At 38.9% G+C, this 16,346-nt stretch overlaps 1 protein-coding gene across 12 annotated transcripts in view; it reads left to right on the top strand.

Annotated features, from left to right (window-relative positions):
• rbfox3a (RNA binding fox-1 homolog 3a) overlaps positions 1-16,346 on the top strand; it is a 398,996-nt gene that overhangs the window by 60,751 nt on the left and 321,899 nt on the right. For all 12 annotated transcript variants that reach the window (XM_056770690.1, XM_056770691.1, XM_056770695.1 and 9 more), the window contains one exon: positions 11,759-11,865. The gene's annotated coding sequence lies outside the window, so the exon portion shown is untranslated. The remainder of the gene's footprint in view (positions 1-11,758; positions 11,866-16,346) is intronic.

The raw sequence follows: 16,346 nt of genomic DNA, 5'->3' as shown, positions 1-16,346 counted from the left end.
AACCATAAATGGGTTGACTAGACTTGTCAAATGAGCATGTTATCGCATATCCTCGCTCCTCAACCATTTTTAAACATCCCAACTCCGTGTAACACCTGTCCAATCAATAAGCGTAATGGAGGTAAGCATCAGCCTCTGCACGTTTCTCTAAATTTCATTACAAAATTTCATTATCTTACTCCGTAGACTTACGACGTGATCACATTTTAGAGATTACGATCAGCTAAATTGTTGAAGAGATTAGCCGTCTTTGCTTTTGGCCTCTTTCAATTGGACGTTCACCCACGTTGGCCGGTTTCACCTCTTGTCTGCTGCACACGTACTGTATAAATAACATTACGAGCTACGGTCAATGAAACAAAGATAGTGTTTACTAGAACAGGACAAATATTCTCCCCGTATGACCATCTGCGAGCTGGTTGAAATCGGCAGGAGTCCAGTAAATGAGGTCAGTTGGATTTTGATGCAGTAAAACAGTAGGAAGATGTAATAACCCCCACTGTGCTGTACCATGCACATGGTCTTTGCAAACTACGTGTTTGTGCAAACCTGAACGCTTATGCCTCTTAAAGGTGATTCGTGTAATTTTATTGATATTCCAATACTCCCAGCTTAATACGCAGAGACGGCAATAAGCAAGCCATGCGTAGGTTGATATTCCCCTCACAAATATTGACTACAAGCCTATGGTTAAAGTTAGTGTTTGTGTTTCTAACTGCGCATGTATGGATGATATGAATGTTTTACAGTATAGAAAGAGCTGTATGTAATGTTCTCATCCATATTATAGAGTTTTAAGAAGGTTTTGCCAGACCAGTGTTTTCCATTCTTATGCTCTGACAATCGGAGGCTTCTCAGAGACCCCGTGAGACTCCAAACCGCTGACACAGGACGGCATATCGGTCCACGGCATACATACAGAATTTGGCCCTTTTAAATAGCACCCATACTGAGAACAGGCTCCCCGCACAGGCCCCTGAGCACCATGTTTCAGCAGAATATATTACACCAGATATTATTATTACCATGCCTATGTCCTTGCTTAATAAAGGAAAATGATAAAGGAGTTAATAAGGAAAGTCAATTTGTATTTAAAACTGTTTTTTTCTTGTTACTTTTTTTATTAAAAATACATATATCCGTACACAGCACTGGAGATTATGAGAAATTATGCATCTCATACTTTTCCACCCCGAGCTTCATAATTAAAATACTTTCCGTGTGCTATTTTTTCCCCGCGTCTTAAAAAAACGGGATGATGAATACGCAACTTGGAAGTAAACAAACAATGCAGAAACGTGCAACCATCCTACTGTTTATTTTTGTGAAATTAATTGAGTACCACATCGTTAAAGATTTCTGAAAACAACAGTAATCCCCACGAAATGGGAAGCGGGCCACGTGCATTTTGAAATTGTACTGAGAGAATTACTTTTCTATTGATTCGGCCGGCTGAGCTTCCAGTTAACTACAGATAGCGTCTTAATAGATGTGTCCCATTGACATTGGCAATAATAGTTTTTGTCAGAATCTGATTAAAGCAGATTAGTTTATTGTAAAATTGTCACTTTTGCCATCTGGGAACAGTCGTCTACAGGTAGCGGATATCCTTTACCCGATGTTGGCCACCCGTCCTACGTCTTCTCTCGAAGCTGTGAAGTATTTGTTCAACAAAGTGTGAAATGCGACAACATCTGCTGCGCAATTGCATGTTTAGACCCGGCGAGGCCCAACAGTGGCTGTCAGGACAGACTTCTCTCCATACAGGTGTGCAAAAGAGAAGTTAATTAGACAACAGCTGTAGGCCCCATATCTGGGTACCACCTGCATGCAGGCTTGTGATGAATGTGTGAAGTAAGATGTTTTCACCTGTTTTCAAGATGTTGTGTTCCCACACACCTGTGATATCAGTGTCACCTAGTATAACAACAACATGTCTCAGGTGATCCCATCATAGGTAGCGATAAATACAGGTTTAATCAAGGTCTATTGTCTCAGGATTTCATCACACTAAAACTACAAATATATATTAAATATTAACCAATTGTATTAAAATCGTATTAGATTATATAAGTAATGAGGACGTTTTTATAAGAACAGTACATAACATCACCTCAGGAGTGACAAAGTCCTCCAACAGCAATGTGAGAGACTGACAGCATGACAAAATAGCGAAAGAAATTGAGGTTTTCCTAAATACATGTGCAAACATTACAGTGCTTAAAAGTGAATAAAACCAGATTTTCTTTGGCGTATTTGAAGTCTAGAAAAATACAGAGCATCTTTTCTGTTATTTTGACCCGTTTTTCCAGTTTTCATTTTCTGAATGAAAACTTTGATATTATTTGAAATTTTGGAGAAATATTGTTAGCAGTTCTAATAATGAAACAAAAGTTATCATTTTACCTAAACATTGTAAAATTGTCTCTTAATTTTTTCACTAGTTTTTTAACTAAACAATAGGGCAGGATGTGATAAAATTTTGTAGATATAGACATTTTGTAAATACTTATTGCATACTCTATATTCCACTACATTAAGAAGTATAAAATACTTCCCCGACAGATCAAATCCATTATCACGATCATTATAAGTAGCATATCTAGTTTCTTATTCTTTGTTGTTTTCCATCAAAGTGTCCTGCGAGGCAAATGAGTGGCTGAGCGATTCTCCTCTCGCTCATTCAGCGCAGGACACAAAGAGGCAAGAAACCAATGATACGGATAAGTGTGGCTCTTCTGCCAGGACTCAACCTCCATCTCAAGATTAATGACCTTCCCCTCTCTGCTCATCTCACTCCATCTCTGTCAAGGAGTCAAGTAAGCTCAAGACAATAATAAACAGTGCAAAACCAAACAGATCTAAACTCACCGGCCAAGGTCTCAGCGCACACACCTGCACTCTGTGTATTGCCGCGGTCAGATTAGACTTTGAGCATGCGAAAATAGGCGAAATTCTGTTTTTTTCTTTTACATTTCTGTATTGACTGGTCACGCTGTGACGTTTTGATCTTCTATGGGTCTCAACCACTCACATGACACGAATTCGCAGACCAGAGTTCACCGAACTTGAACTTTGATATGCAGCGAAATGTCTTCGGACGGGCTTGCGTTTCCGGTCTGTCGCATTCGCATGCGTATGAATGAAGGTCAATGCAGCGAAATATCAAGTGTGACAGCGGATTTAAGCAGCCCAGCCTATTTTAAATCCAAAATTAATGCCCTACAAAGGCCAAATGTACAAATAATTAAAAGATACTAACAAGAAAAATTAACACAATACATGCGTTTGAATTGTGCACATGATAATTTTAAGTGTAACATTTTTGCACCATTGAAACAAATTTTTTTTGTTTAACAAAAGTTTTGACCGATAATAGTATGTTTGTGGGTGTTGGAGAATTAGAGCACTGTTTGTGGACTGCACTTTGGTTCAAAATCCTAATATTACAAATTCAAGTTCAAAGTTCATTCGTCACATACTAAACCATACATAGTACGACATGCAGTGAAATGCTTTTCGACTGTCCAAATAGAGTAGAAAATGAGATAGGAAGGTTAAACTATAAATAAACATATATTAATATAAATAGTGTAAGGGTGTGGGGGAAGTGTCCATGTAAAGTGCAGGTGCTTTACAATATATGTATTTATATAAACTATACAATAATCTAAAAACAGTGTACAGCATAACTTTGTAAAAACTTCTAATGGGCTGTTTATGTTGCAAAGTATAATGGGTAGATGTTTTTACCCTCTGAATAATGTAGTATTTCAGTGCTACAGTATAGTGCAGCCATTCAGCAACGAGATATTTCAGCATATTTAAACAAAATATGTAAAAAAAATATTTTTAAGAATGTTGGTAACCGAACAATGGCGATACCCCTTCACTTCTATCGAATGGACACAAAACCAATGTACCGCTGTTGTTCGGTTACCAACTTTTTTCTAAATATTCTCTTCTGTGTCCTGCAGGGGAAAGAATATTACATTGGTTTGAACTGACAGAAGACCAAGTCAATTTTCATATTTACGTTTTCGGGTGAGCTCTCCCTTTAACCTGGTCAGTTAAAAGTGAATCTCATCCAACACTGTGATTTTAAAGCGAGACATTGTTCTATTACAATTTGTAGTTGTTTACCTTCTATGTTACTGACTTCGTACGTACTTACTTAGTTCCTTACTTGCTTAGGACATACACACCATCAGTCTCAGTTTGAGTAGTGCGGTGAAGTTTGAAGAGACCAGGCTTTATTTAGTCGCTTTGTGTCTCTCACCCGTCCCTTCACACTGTCACATCCTTCTCTGCCTGGCACTCAGAATGTGCCATGGTCAATCACCCCACAGAGCCCGCTGATGGCCACACTCTGGAGTTAGAAACACGGGGTGTATCTACTTCAGTGTTCTCGTAACCCGTGACAGTTGAGTCCGATACTTCACCAACATTGATGCCGTTTTGAAAGAATAGGAATTTTGTGACTATAGATCTAGAGATCTCCGGTCTCGAAGTTGCCTTGAGTTGTTCAAGAGCACACACTATTGCTTTTTTGGGAACAGATGCATTTAAAAAGAAAACGAGGATTAATCAATTGTAGAAAATTCGGTGTCTCAGGGCGGTGTGCTTACACCTGGTGATGATCCGTTTAGAGTGATATGGATCGTGTTATGGATCGGTTTCAGGTACTGCAGTCAACAGAGAATTCTACTGGAGACATAACGCATGTGCTCAGATTAAAATACAAGTACATCCGAGAAAAAGACTGGACTGATTTTACCACGCTTACTTTTTTTGCATTTGAAGAGATAGTCTCTCTACTTTTGACAACGAACTATCACACTTTTACACTTTTTTAAAATTACGAATGGATTCCAAATCATTTTTCTCGGTCTTTGATGAATTTAGCGAATAAGAACCTTTTACATATGCTAAACTGATTTTTCAGACTGTATATATGCCAGAGCTGCTGCCTTTGTAATACAGGAACATATTGCTCTATGTTAAGTCTAAAAATGGCTTGATCTGATTGTATAAGGTACTTTTGGTCTCCCACACTGCCTCGGCATTGGGTGTTCGTAAATGGAGTTTTTGACAAATCAGGTGCATTGTGTCAGTTTCATTGTGTCATGTTGGATTCGGTGCTAAAGATGTTAGAAACGAGAGAGAGAGAGCGCCTGTTCATAAGAGTCCACTTTATCTCAGTAATTGGCTCAGTAACAGGGAAAAACTGTTTGCATTCTTGATAGAACAGACAGTCTCCACACATACACGCAGCTTTAAGCTCGGGAAGAATGAAGCCTGTGGGCGCTATTCTTTAACCTGCCTTGTTACTGTTGCGATTGAGCAGCCGGGGGAGAACAGACACCTCTTCGTTTCGACCTAATTGAGGTCTGTGTTGCTATGCCCCTGAGAAACTGACCAACTTGTTTGGGATGTGTTTACCTTTGTCTTTCTGCCTTTTGTTTGTATAGCTCGCTTAAATATATTTAGAAGTGTTGTGTGTGTGGTGAATATGCAAAGGGATTATGAACTTTTAGGTTGAATAAGTAGAGTTTACATTTCTTTAAACTAAATTTGAAACATAAAACTTCAGATTCCTTTACATGGGTTCTAGTCAAATCAGGGCAAACTGATTTTGCTTGCCATGTCATAAAAGCACTGTGTTGCTTTGTTTAAAGGGATAGTTCACCCAGAAATAAGAATTGTTTCTTTCAAACCCGGCATTTGATTTTTTTCTTCTGTAAAACACAAAAGAGGGTATTTTGACAAATTTCTTAGTGGTTTTGTTTTAATACAACGGAAGTCAATGGGGAAAAAAAACTTTATTTTATCTTGGTGTGTGTTTCCCATACAAAATAATATTTTCTTCTTGGGTGAATTATCCCTTTCCATGTGAAAATAAGTGCACTAAAATGCTAAATACTAAAATATTTCATACAGTGCTCTATTTAAATGCTACTTTTGTACTTAATATCCCCAAAGATATCTTTAGTAGGACTACTTGTTAAGACAAACTTAAATGAACAGTTCACCCAAAAACAATTCTTTCATCATTTACTTACCTTCAAGTTGTTCCAAATCTGTATATATTCTGATGAACACAGAGAAAGATATTTGAAAGAATGCTTGTAACCAAATAGTTTTTGCCCTCCATTGACCACCATAGTAGGAAAATGTATCTATACATTTCTGGGTTCTGTTGAACACAAAATAATATATTTTGAAGAATATAGGAAAGCAATCCATTCTGGGGCATTTTTTGACTACCATTGTCAATTTTCCTACTATGGTAGTCATTGGTCAAGAGTATTCAGTATGATCACATTTATAAAAGATAGATACAGCTTTACGATTACTTCCGAAATCATACAGCGCGTGCAGGGGGGAGTGGTAGACTGAACTAAGCATGAGAAGACAGCACATTTAACATTATAAAGAAGTCAGAATGCAAGAACATTTTTGCAGCACTCCTTTAAGAAGATTTAAGTACTCAACTATGCTATTTTTGAACACCATGAACAGAAGTTAGACTATTTTTTAGTACATAAGGTACAAACCTAATGTGTGAAAACAGAGCACTCTAAGTACACTTATAGAAGTGTACTAAGTATAATTAAATAGTTTATTTTAGTGTTCAATTTTTTCCTGGGTTTAAGGGCTGCACCAACAAACACTAACGGTTCACGTTTCCTGCTGGATTCAGAAAAATGAACACCAGCAGAGTAAACACATTACCTGTTGTTAGGTTTTGGTATATGTCAGCTCTGCTAGAATTTGCTGAAGTTCCCCATTGAAATGTAATATTTGTTGGAGTTTGGTGCATTGTGAAATAACAAACACGCAATATGTTGTGCAAAAAGTGTAATCCTAGGTCTGGTTCCGACTTTTCTCATGGGGCCTTTGTACTAGGGCTTAAATACGCCAGAGAGTGGGTGGCTTTCCTACAAAAAATTACAATGTGTTATTGCCGCGCTCACCTTCAGCTCGCTGCAGAAGTGCTGACATCATGATGTGTGGTTACACATGAAGGCTGATATCACTGTTTGCTCATTATCTCAACATGCTTCATTTCAAACGAGTCGAACGTCGGCAATGATAACGCGGTCGCAGAGAAACTGCGTTGTGGATGGCTAGGCGACAAAATTTGGACCGAAAAAGACGATAGTCGTGATTAATGCGGTGACTTTTCAAAAGGTGCAGATGTGACTGTTTGGTAATTATGTTTGACGGAGTTTTGCGGATTATAGCTGCCAGCTACGTGAGGACAAAGAGCATCGACTCTGTGGGATTACACTACATCGTGTAAGGACGTCCACTCATGTGTAACAAAAAACCTCATTAACATCTCATGGAAACACTGTTTTAATTAGCTGCATTTTATTCTCTTTAAATCCTTTATATACACACAAGAGGGATTGTGGACCTTGGCTTCTTTGTGCAGAGTTTAGTGCAGTTACATAAAGTGGGGTTTAGTTCGTCCTTGGAGGTTTAAACCAAACCAGGAAAGCAGGCAAGAAGTTGTTTACCAGCTGGAGGTGAGCTTTATATATACAAACCACCTTGGGTCCCTTGACGTGTTCTTAATTGAATCTTCTCGACTAGTTTAATAAGAAAGACAGTCAGAGTCTATCAAACAGGTTTCCTTTTGCAATGCTTGGCTAAAGGACTAACATTCTAGTGTCTAGTGTTTATAAGATGAGTAACCCATCGATTTGTCACTGTAACTGCCATCAAACACGAAAAACTAAACACTACATTGAACACACTATCAGCCATCAAGTCAACTAGCCCCAGTCTCCTTTATACATCAGTTAACCATCATCAGGTGACTCAAAACAGTGGGGTGAAGCACAGTTAATACCCCTTCAATCCCGCTCTAATTCCTTTTGTCTGTGCAAATCACAGGGCTCCATTCATATAAGACCAGCTTTAACTAAATCTCAGAATATCGCTGTTCTGTGCAGATCGGTGTGTAGACGGAGGTTATCTGAGGACAGTGGGACTTTGAGCTCTTGGTTTAAGAATCACAGCACTGTTGAAAAGCAGGGGAATGAATTAACACAGCCGTCTCACTTCACTGGATTCCAGCAGCACACTAGTTGGTCGTGGTTGTGATGGGGGGGTCAAAGTTTGCCGTGGCTGTAGGAGCCACTGGAGAACATGTCAATCTGTGGTGGTGGGCAGCGGGACGGAACTGATTGCCCTCCTGAAATGAAACAAGACAAAAAACAAAAAGGGAATGTCGGTTGCATCTGGTCTCTTTCTTGTACTTTGTTTTTGATTCTAGAGTGGTTCCATGTGTGGAAGCTGTAGATGATGCTGTATACTGCAGTGATTTGAAGCTATCTTTTGCATTTTTTTAAACCACTCAAGTACATCATGACGCAACGTGTTTAGACGGTTTTGTTTTGATGCCTTGTGTCACGCTGCATGTTCGGTCGCCCATCGGCACTATGACTGCCGATGACATGCTTTAGTCTCCTTTGGTAGGAACTAACTCCCTGTATCCGCACAGGCACGGATGTCAGGAAGCTGTCATGGATAATGCTGTAGACCACGACTAACATACGTGTGTTTAATCCTGACATCTCTTTTCTGGATTAGCGTGATGGCAGATTCCCTGATGGCACAATATCAAAGCGAATCAAAACCAAAGATTGTTTCGTTTATTAAAACCTGTGACTACTGACTGAAATATGACAATGTTTTGCTCTGGTTTATCAACTGGTGCTTCATGAATGGTTGTCTGGTTGCCTGCAAACACAAACACAGTTTTTGCATCCTCGTACCTCAGATGAGTCTCTATTTTGGGCGCTCAATCATTAGAGTTGTGCTAAAATGGCATATTGTTCTTTATTATGCTAATGTATGAGTATTGTATCACAAAGTTATTGTACATTGCATTTTTGCATGGCAACATCTTCGGTTTGTGCGTTACTTTACACTTAAAGTAAATGTCTTGTTTTGAAAGGTAAAAACAAGCTTACAGTATGTCTTTTCATTTCAAGGTACTTGCAAAATCGTAGAAAATATATGTGATCCTGCAATTTATATGATATCAAATTATATTATTATAAAATATATTATGAGGGCTTTATTAAGAAATGGAACATTAAAGTTGTCATAAAATGATGAAAATTGGTAATGTGGGTTTATTGCTATAAATTATATTTCCAGTATTCATATTTTTATTTATAATCTTGAAATTGATTATAAATACTAAAATTAAGGATTTTATTGACAATGCATTTTATTTTGCACAAAAATACCTCATTTTGGCTTCCTAACCATTGGTTTCCATTTTTGACATGGCCTTACTTTCTTTAAATGATCTAGAATTCATGGCTGTCAAACGATTAATCGTGATTAATCGTATCCAGAATAGAGTCTGCATTTACATAATATGGGTACTGTATTTGAATATTAATTTTGTATTAATAAACACATACATATTTAGGAAATATTAATTTCTTATTATTTATATGTATTTATTTATATTTAAATTATAAATTAATGTTCATTTTTTCCCCCTAAATATATTCACATATGTGTATGTGGTTATAAATACAAAATGAATATGCACTGTACACAGACATATTTTGTAAACGCAGACTTTATTCTGGATGCGATTAATCGTTCTACAGCCATACTAGAATTATTGCATGAAGAAAACACAAAAATTTCACAGGCAGGGTCACATCATTTTCACCAGCAATAGGATACTACGGTACATATTTCCATGATCCGATCTTCTTTTGTGAGGCATTCTGGTGAATAGAAATGAGTCTGTTATGTCCAACCTGAAATTGATCCTATTGTATATCTTTTCTTGCGCCTGCAGTTAAATTGTTGACGTAAGCCTGTATAAAAACATAAAGAATGGTTTTCATGTCAGTTGTCAAGGTGAAAAACGCTACTAAGGTCAACAGTATAAATGCCACGAGCAAATGAAAAATTTAGCAATCAACACTTTAGATTGCTTACTTTGACAAAAAGCAGAACACCTAACGCTGAGCTGGGAATACTCAGGTGAAGGCTTTTTTCTGCAGGTTTCTCTTTGACTGTTCTGTACAGTAAGTTTGAGCTGTGCTGAGGTGCCTATCTTTGTGTACAGCCCGGAGCTGAGGAGCTTGACAGTTCATTAAAGAACCTTGAGATCGTCTGTCCTTATTTTTGGAAGGCGTGTTGGAGGAGAGGGATCGCGCGAGCTGCCAGAGAAGCGACGAGGGGCGGACACGGGGAGCTAAAGGGGAGCTTTTCTCAGTGCTGGCATTGTGTTTCCAGGGGCTTCAAAGCATTCTGCCCCAGAGCTGCAGGCTCTTGGAACACTTTGGAGAACAGATACCTTGATCAAGCGATTGAGGAGACAGATTTGTGAGAAATGGATGTTGTTTACAGCTGAGGGGGCTACGTGTTTCCTTGGAAAGACGAATTCAGTTAATGTAGAATTAGATTAAGCGCCTGCTGCTCGTGTCGAACGCTTCCTTAAATGTCATGCTGCTGACTCCAACTTCATTGGAGTTCATTGGTGCATTTGGATTCAATAGTCACAAGAAAATCTAAGATGAGTGAACTCCTCAACTTGAGAAATTGTCTTCTTGGAGAGAAATAACTCAAGTGTAGATTGTATAGCCGTCCCAGGAGAATGAGTGTTAAAGGCGTGTTAAGGTGAGGGAGAACACTTCTGTTATGTGCAGTTCAAATGCTCAGCAGACCCGAGCCGAATGTTAGCTAGAAGGAAAGTTGAGAGACTCGGAAAGACAGATCAAATGTTCAAAGCTGAATTCAATGCTGGAACAAGGGCAATGAATTGAATAGTTCTGTTTGGGCAAGGTAAAGGGCTGACCCGAGACCGCTCCCTCAGGCGGCTACTGCACGCGCTTTGCAAACCCTCATATTCTGCCCCGTCAGCATCATCTGTGACCTCCAGCGTAGTGTCCGTCCAGGAGTACTCTCAGTAGAGAAAGAGTGAGGAAGTGAGAGGGTGTAGATTCTGTATCAGATGCCGTGGTTAGGTGTGTGATGATATTAAGGGTTATCGTAATGATCATTGGTTGGTGAGTGGTGGTTTCTTGTATTATATTAAAATAGAGGGGTGACAGGATGTAAAGCAGCCTTGTCCTTGTTTTTTATAGCAGCAACACCACTATTCTGTCAGAAATTATAAGAAAAATCAGAAATAAAGTTTATGTTTTTATATTTATCCGCACCTATATAGTTTCTTATTCTACTTTCTCCTCCTATAGTTTCTCCAACTTGGTATGCAGAGACACCTGTAAAGAAAGGCCTTTGTACACTGATTTCCCCAAAAGTGTAAACACTGATGTTCAATCAATATGTTGCTCTATTGCTTTAAAGCTGCAATCTGAAACTAAAAAAATGTATCGTTCAAAACTTCAAAAACGTGTCTCTTTACCTTTCCGTGAATAGGCCCTTTTCACAATGACGTAACTTAACTTCCGCCTTTTTGCAAAGCAGTGTATCATAACGTCCGGCTTGCAACAAACAAGAAGAAGAAGAACTTCCGTTTTGCCGTCGCACTGGAATTTAACAACAGTGAAAAAACTGACAGAACACGTTTTCAAGTATTTATCCTAGAACCTTCGCTAACACATAAAGAAAACAAAGCATTTACTTTCATAATCAAACAGGTACTGTTCAACAAAGAACTTATATCCTTTATCTAGCTTTTTTTGTGCCTGTCATGTACTTCTGTACTTCTCTGTGCTTCAGTTCATCTTAGTCTTCTTTTCCTCAGAATCGTGTTCAGACGAGAAGAAATGCTGCCAGTTGAAGCCTAGTGTCTGATAGCATTGAAAAGCATCCTATCTACTTCCCTGAAGAAAACAAGATTTCTCTGATCTGGTAAGCATGCAGAAAAACACTCAAGTTTATTCCTGTAGTACAGTGGTTCTCAAATGGGGGTATGCGTACCCCCAGGGGTACTGCAGGGGGGATACATGAGAGAAACGGACATTTAGGAATAAATAATAAAAAATCAATAAATTATGATAATAGTATTTATATATGAAATTAGTTCTACACAAAGATGCATAAAAATAAATTCTCATTTCACTGTATTTTAAAGTAAAATTTTGTTGTCTGGTCAAGGGGTACTTGGCATGAAAAAAATAATAAAAAGGGGTACTTAAGCCAAAAAAGTTTGAGAACCACTTGTGTAGTATATTGGATATGATTTCAGCCCAATCCTTCAATCCTGTACTTGCTTATTTTTGACACATCCTAGTTTGAGAAACAATTTTTTACATCACCAACAACATTTTAAGGCATGGTATGCCCAAAAAAGCCTCTCAAGGTATGCTTGTGGCCCAAACTGTCACTCACCCTAGCTCTTAATGCTAAATACAAGTGTGAGTGTTATGTATGTGCACTTCCCAGTTGCGATGGGTGTTTCTGCATAGGCATGAATGCATTTAATGCATCTAGCATATGTTGGCATTTTGCTGTGTCTTGCTAGTAGGTGTCCAGAGGGAAAAATTATTAATAAATTCATTCATTCATTCATTTATTCATACATTCATTCATTCATTCATTCATTCATTCCTTAAGCAGCTGAAAAATCTCAGCCTTAGGAAGCCTCTTGGAAAAATATTGAGAGCCACTCGAATCCCTCCGAGTATCCCAGGAATCGGTCGCAATTCCTATTTTCCTCCCCTTCAATTCTAAATCTGCTTCTCGTTTTAAATAAATACGGACCCCAAGCTCCACTCTCCCAAGTCACTGTAAGGAATAAAGATTTGGTCGCTCATTCATTCCAAGTATGCGGGTGGGGGGTATGAGAAGTGGTGTCTGAAAGTGCACTTGAGCTACTGAACTCATGCCGTGCGACAGTCAAGTGAGCAACCAGCTAAAAGCTACACGCGGTGAGAAGACCCTCTCGCAATGTTTGTGTGAATCTCATAATTTTCTTGAATGCGTTTATTGTCGACTCATTCCAGTCATACAAACCTCTTATTACGACCTGTCATTCTTGGCGTTGTGGGGGAAGGGTCGTCTGCGTGTCTAGAGTAGAACAGAAGATGGAAATGGATGAGGTCATTAGCATTCCGCGAGAGTCTTGGCGTCTGGTGGTGCAGAACATGCTTGGCTGCCTGGCACGATAGGGCAGCCAGTGGCCATTAAGGCAGCAGGGTTTGGGGGCTTGGGCTCATGAAGGGCACTGCCACCCCCTGCATGGGAGCAATGAGAGGCCCTGGGCAGGTGGTCTATCAGGGACAGTGGGCTGGAAGTCTAGGACAAATTGGTACAGGGAGGCTCATTTCCCAAACTCAGCATGCGGGATGGCACAGCAAGTCCATGAGCGAACGGAAAAAAATGAATGGAAGGACTCCCAAGGGCACCAGGACATGAGCGGTGATGTGCAAAGTTGTCAGTCAGTTGCGTAGTTCTGGCTTACGGTGTGGGAGTACTGGGTAAGCCTCAACACCAGCTGTACAGCCAAAAGAAAAAACAAATAAAACTGTCTGTCTCTTTCTCTTTTGTCAGTCTGTCTTCCCATCTTTGTCTGTCGAATCATCTGTCTGCCAGCCTGTCTGCCTGTCTGTCTCCCTGTCTCTGTCTGTCTGCCTGCATGTCTGTCGCTCTGTCAGTCTGCTTCTCTCTCTCTTTCTATCTATCTAGATATCTATCTGTCTGTCAGTCTCTCTCACTCTCTCTATCTCTCTCACTCTCTATCTCTCTCCCTCCTTGTCTGTATGCACCCCTCTTTCTTTCTCTCCGTCTGTCTGCCCGTCTATCTGTCTTCCTGTCAGACTGCTTCTCTCTTTGTCTGTCTGCCTGCCTGCCTGACTGAATCTCTCTCTCACTCGATCTCTCTATCTCTATCTCTCTCTCTCTCTCTCTCTCTCTCTCTCTCTTTCTGTCGGTCTGTCTGTCTATCTATTCATCCGTCTCTCAAGATTCAAAGAAGCTTTATTGGCATGATAAAACAAATTTGAACACTGCCAAAGCACAGGAAAATTAAATATAAACATTCACAAATACAAAAAATAAAGTATATAAGTATCTATATATAGATCTCAATGAAAACAGAAAAAGAGCAAAGTATTGAGGACAGTTCTCAGTGAGGGTGACAGGATCCTGTCATAGTGTCAGTTTGTGTGTGTTGTGCCGGTTGTTCTTTTGTCGTGGCAGGACTTGACATATCTTGCAGCCAGGTTTGAGCATCTTGAGGTTTCTCCCAGTATGTATGAAATCTTGTCCTTTTGTCGAAACTGGTTAAAGTCTTTGTAGAAGTTTGTAAACTGGGGGAAGAATGTTTCTCTGTTTCACTCTCTCTCTCTGTCTGTCTGTCTATCTATTTATGAGATACATTCTCTTTCTTCTATGTCAGGCATTTCATGAGTTGCGTGTGTTCTTGAATGCAATTTAGTGTTATTTACATACAAGTCATTGTTAAACGTCTGACACATGACACATGCATCAAAGCAACAGGTCCAGTGAATGACATTTATTCATCTTTCTCAGACCTGTCAGCTCGTTTCTAAAGGCTGTTAAGGTGAAATCCATCAGAACGGGCGCATTTCAGCATGCTTGAAACCATTCTTGTAGAGGTGGAAATGGCATTTAAGCGGATAGCTGGGTCTGAAACGCAATTTCAGAGCCCGTCCGACCAATAAGACGAGAGGTCTTATTGCAACATATTGTCACCCCGTCTTTTAAAAAGGGTAATAAAATAAACAGATTGGGTGAAATGCCCATGAGTGATGCTTTATTTATTTATTTATTGACATTGAGTTGATAAAATCCATGGCTTGACAACTTTATTAACCTAGGCGAGATTTATTTCGAAAGCTCTTCATTTTGGTAATACTTTTTTTAATACTTTCTCTATTCCGTTTTTTTGTGGCGAAGGACAAGCATGCTATCAGTCTCGTGTCAGTAGGATTATATTTCTGCATGACACTTTTGATAAGTGGATGGAGGGTGTAAATCTCGGCTCTGTTGTTAGGATGGGTTTGACCTGTCATTCACTACATAGATTACACACCTGTGCTGGCAGAGATTGAGCTGAACTTGTTCTTGACTATTTCTGTTCTTCCCATCTGTGTTAAAGTTGAAATTTCTCCTCTGGGTAAATTGCCTCCCTTTGATTGTGAAGCCATGAAGTGACTTACTGCGTTCTCAGCGTTTGATGTGTTTTGTCTGTTATCATTTGTTTGCTGCATATGCCATCTAGTGCACGAAAACAATGATATGACTCATGAAACGATGTGTTTGTTCCTTCTCGAGATCCTTCTGTGTTTTCTCTGTCACTCCTTGAGGGTCCTTCAGGGCATGCTACTCCAGACGTGTGCATCTCTTACAAAAGCCTCGCTAGAACCAAGTACCCTTGTCATCAAGCTTGTGTTTGCTCCCTGTTGGTAGCTGCAGCATGACTTCAGGACAGATGTCAGTATATTCAGGTACTTGTTAGCTGTTACCATTGGTGTTTCCAAACACATTTTATTTTACAAAATGGGGGTCCTAAAGGAGATCCAAAATTACATATACATTTAGTTTACTGTCTTGGACATCTTCATCAGAGCTGTTGGGTTATATGGAGAGCAGATTGATGTGCTGGTGACTGCGCTTTCCTTTATTTTTTTGTGGCAGGAATAGGCACTCATGCCAAACGTCTCCTCTCGAGCTTCAGAAGAGATCCTAGCAATGTCTAAAACTATGTTCAGATTTGCTAAGATTGCAAAATCTGCAATCAAAACACTTCTGTCAATCTTTTTTAATATGAAGTAAACATTTGTCTTTCAAGACTAAATTATGTTCCAAATAATACTCATATTTTAGTTTTACTTTGTTTTAAACAACAATTGCAACATTTCGGTCAATTTGTATTCTTTTGGATTTTTAGACAGAACAACTGAAGCAAAGCTGGTATTTAAGACTTATTTTTTTGGAATAGTGTACCAAATATTAAAATGTAGTTATATTTAATGCACCTCTATGTCATACCCATGTAAATGACCTCCTTTTTTTATTGCTCTATATAGATATATAGGTAGATAGTTGCCATTAAAGTGTGTTCTATGGTGTGAAAGCAAAAAATTAAGAAAGCAAACTGTTAATATTTATAACATAAAATAGCAATAGGTGTGTGTTTGTTTGTGTGTGTAAATATTTAATACTGAGAGCATATTTAGCAAAATTAAAACCAAAGCAATAAATTCAACATGGTTCTATTGTGTGTGTGTCTTGACTATTATTTTGTTATATTTTGCCGCAAGAAATTTAAAGGGATAGTTCTACCAAAAATAAAAACTCTGTGGGCGTCAATGGGGAATGAGATCTGTTTGGTTACTGACATTCTTCCAAATAACTTCCGATGTGTT

This window comes from Triplophysa dalaica, chromosome 17 (assembly GCF_015846415.1).
Source record: "Triplophysa dalaica isolate WHDGS20190420 chromosome 17, ASM1584641v1, whole genome shotgun sequence".
Lineage (NCBI taxonomy): Eukaryota > Metazoa > Chordata > Actinopteri > Cypriniformes > Nemacheilidae > Triplophysa > Triplophysa dalaica.
Note: the sequence above shows the minus strand (reverse complement) of the source record. Positions and strands in the feature narration are given on the sequence as shown.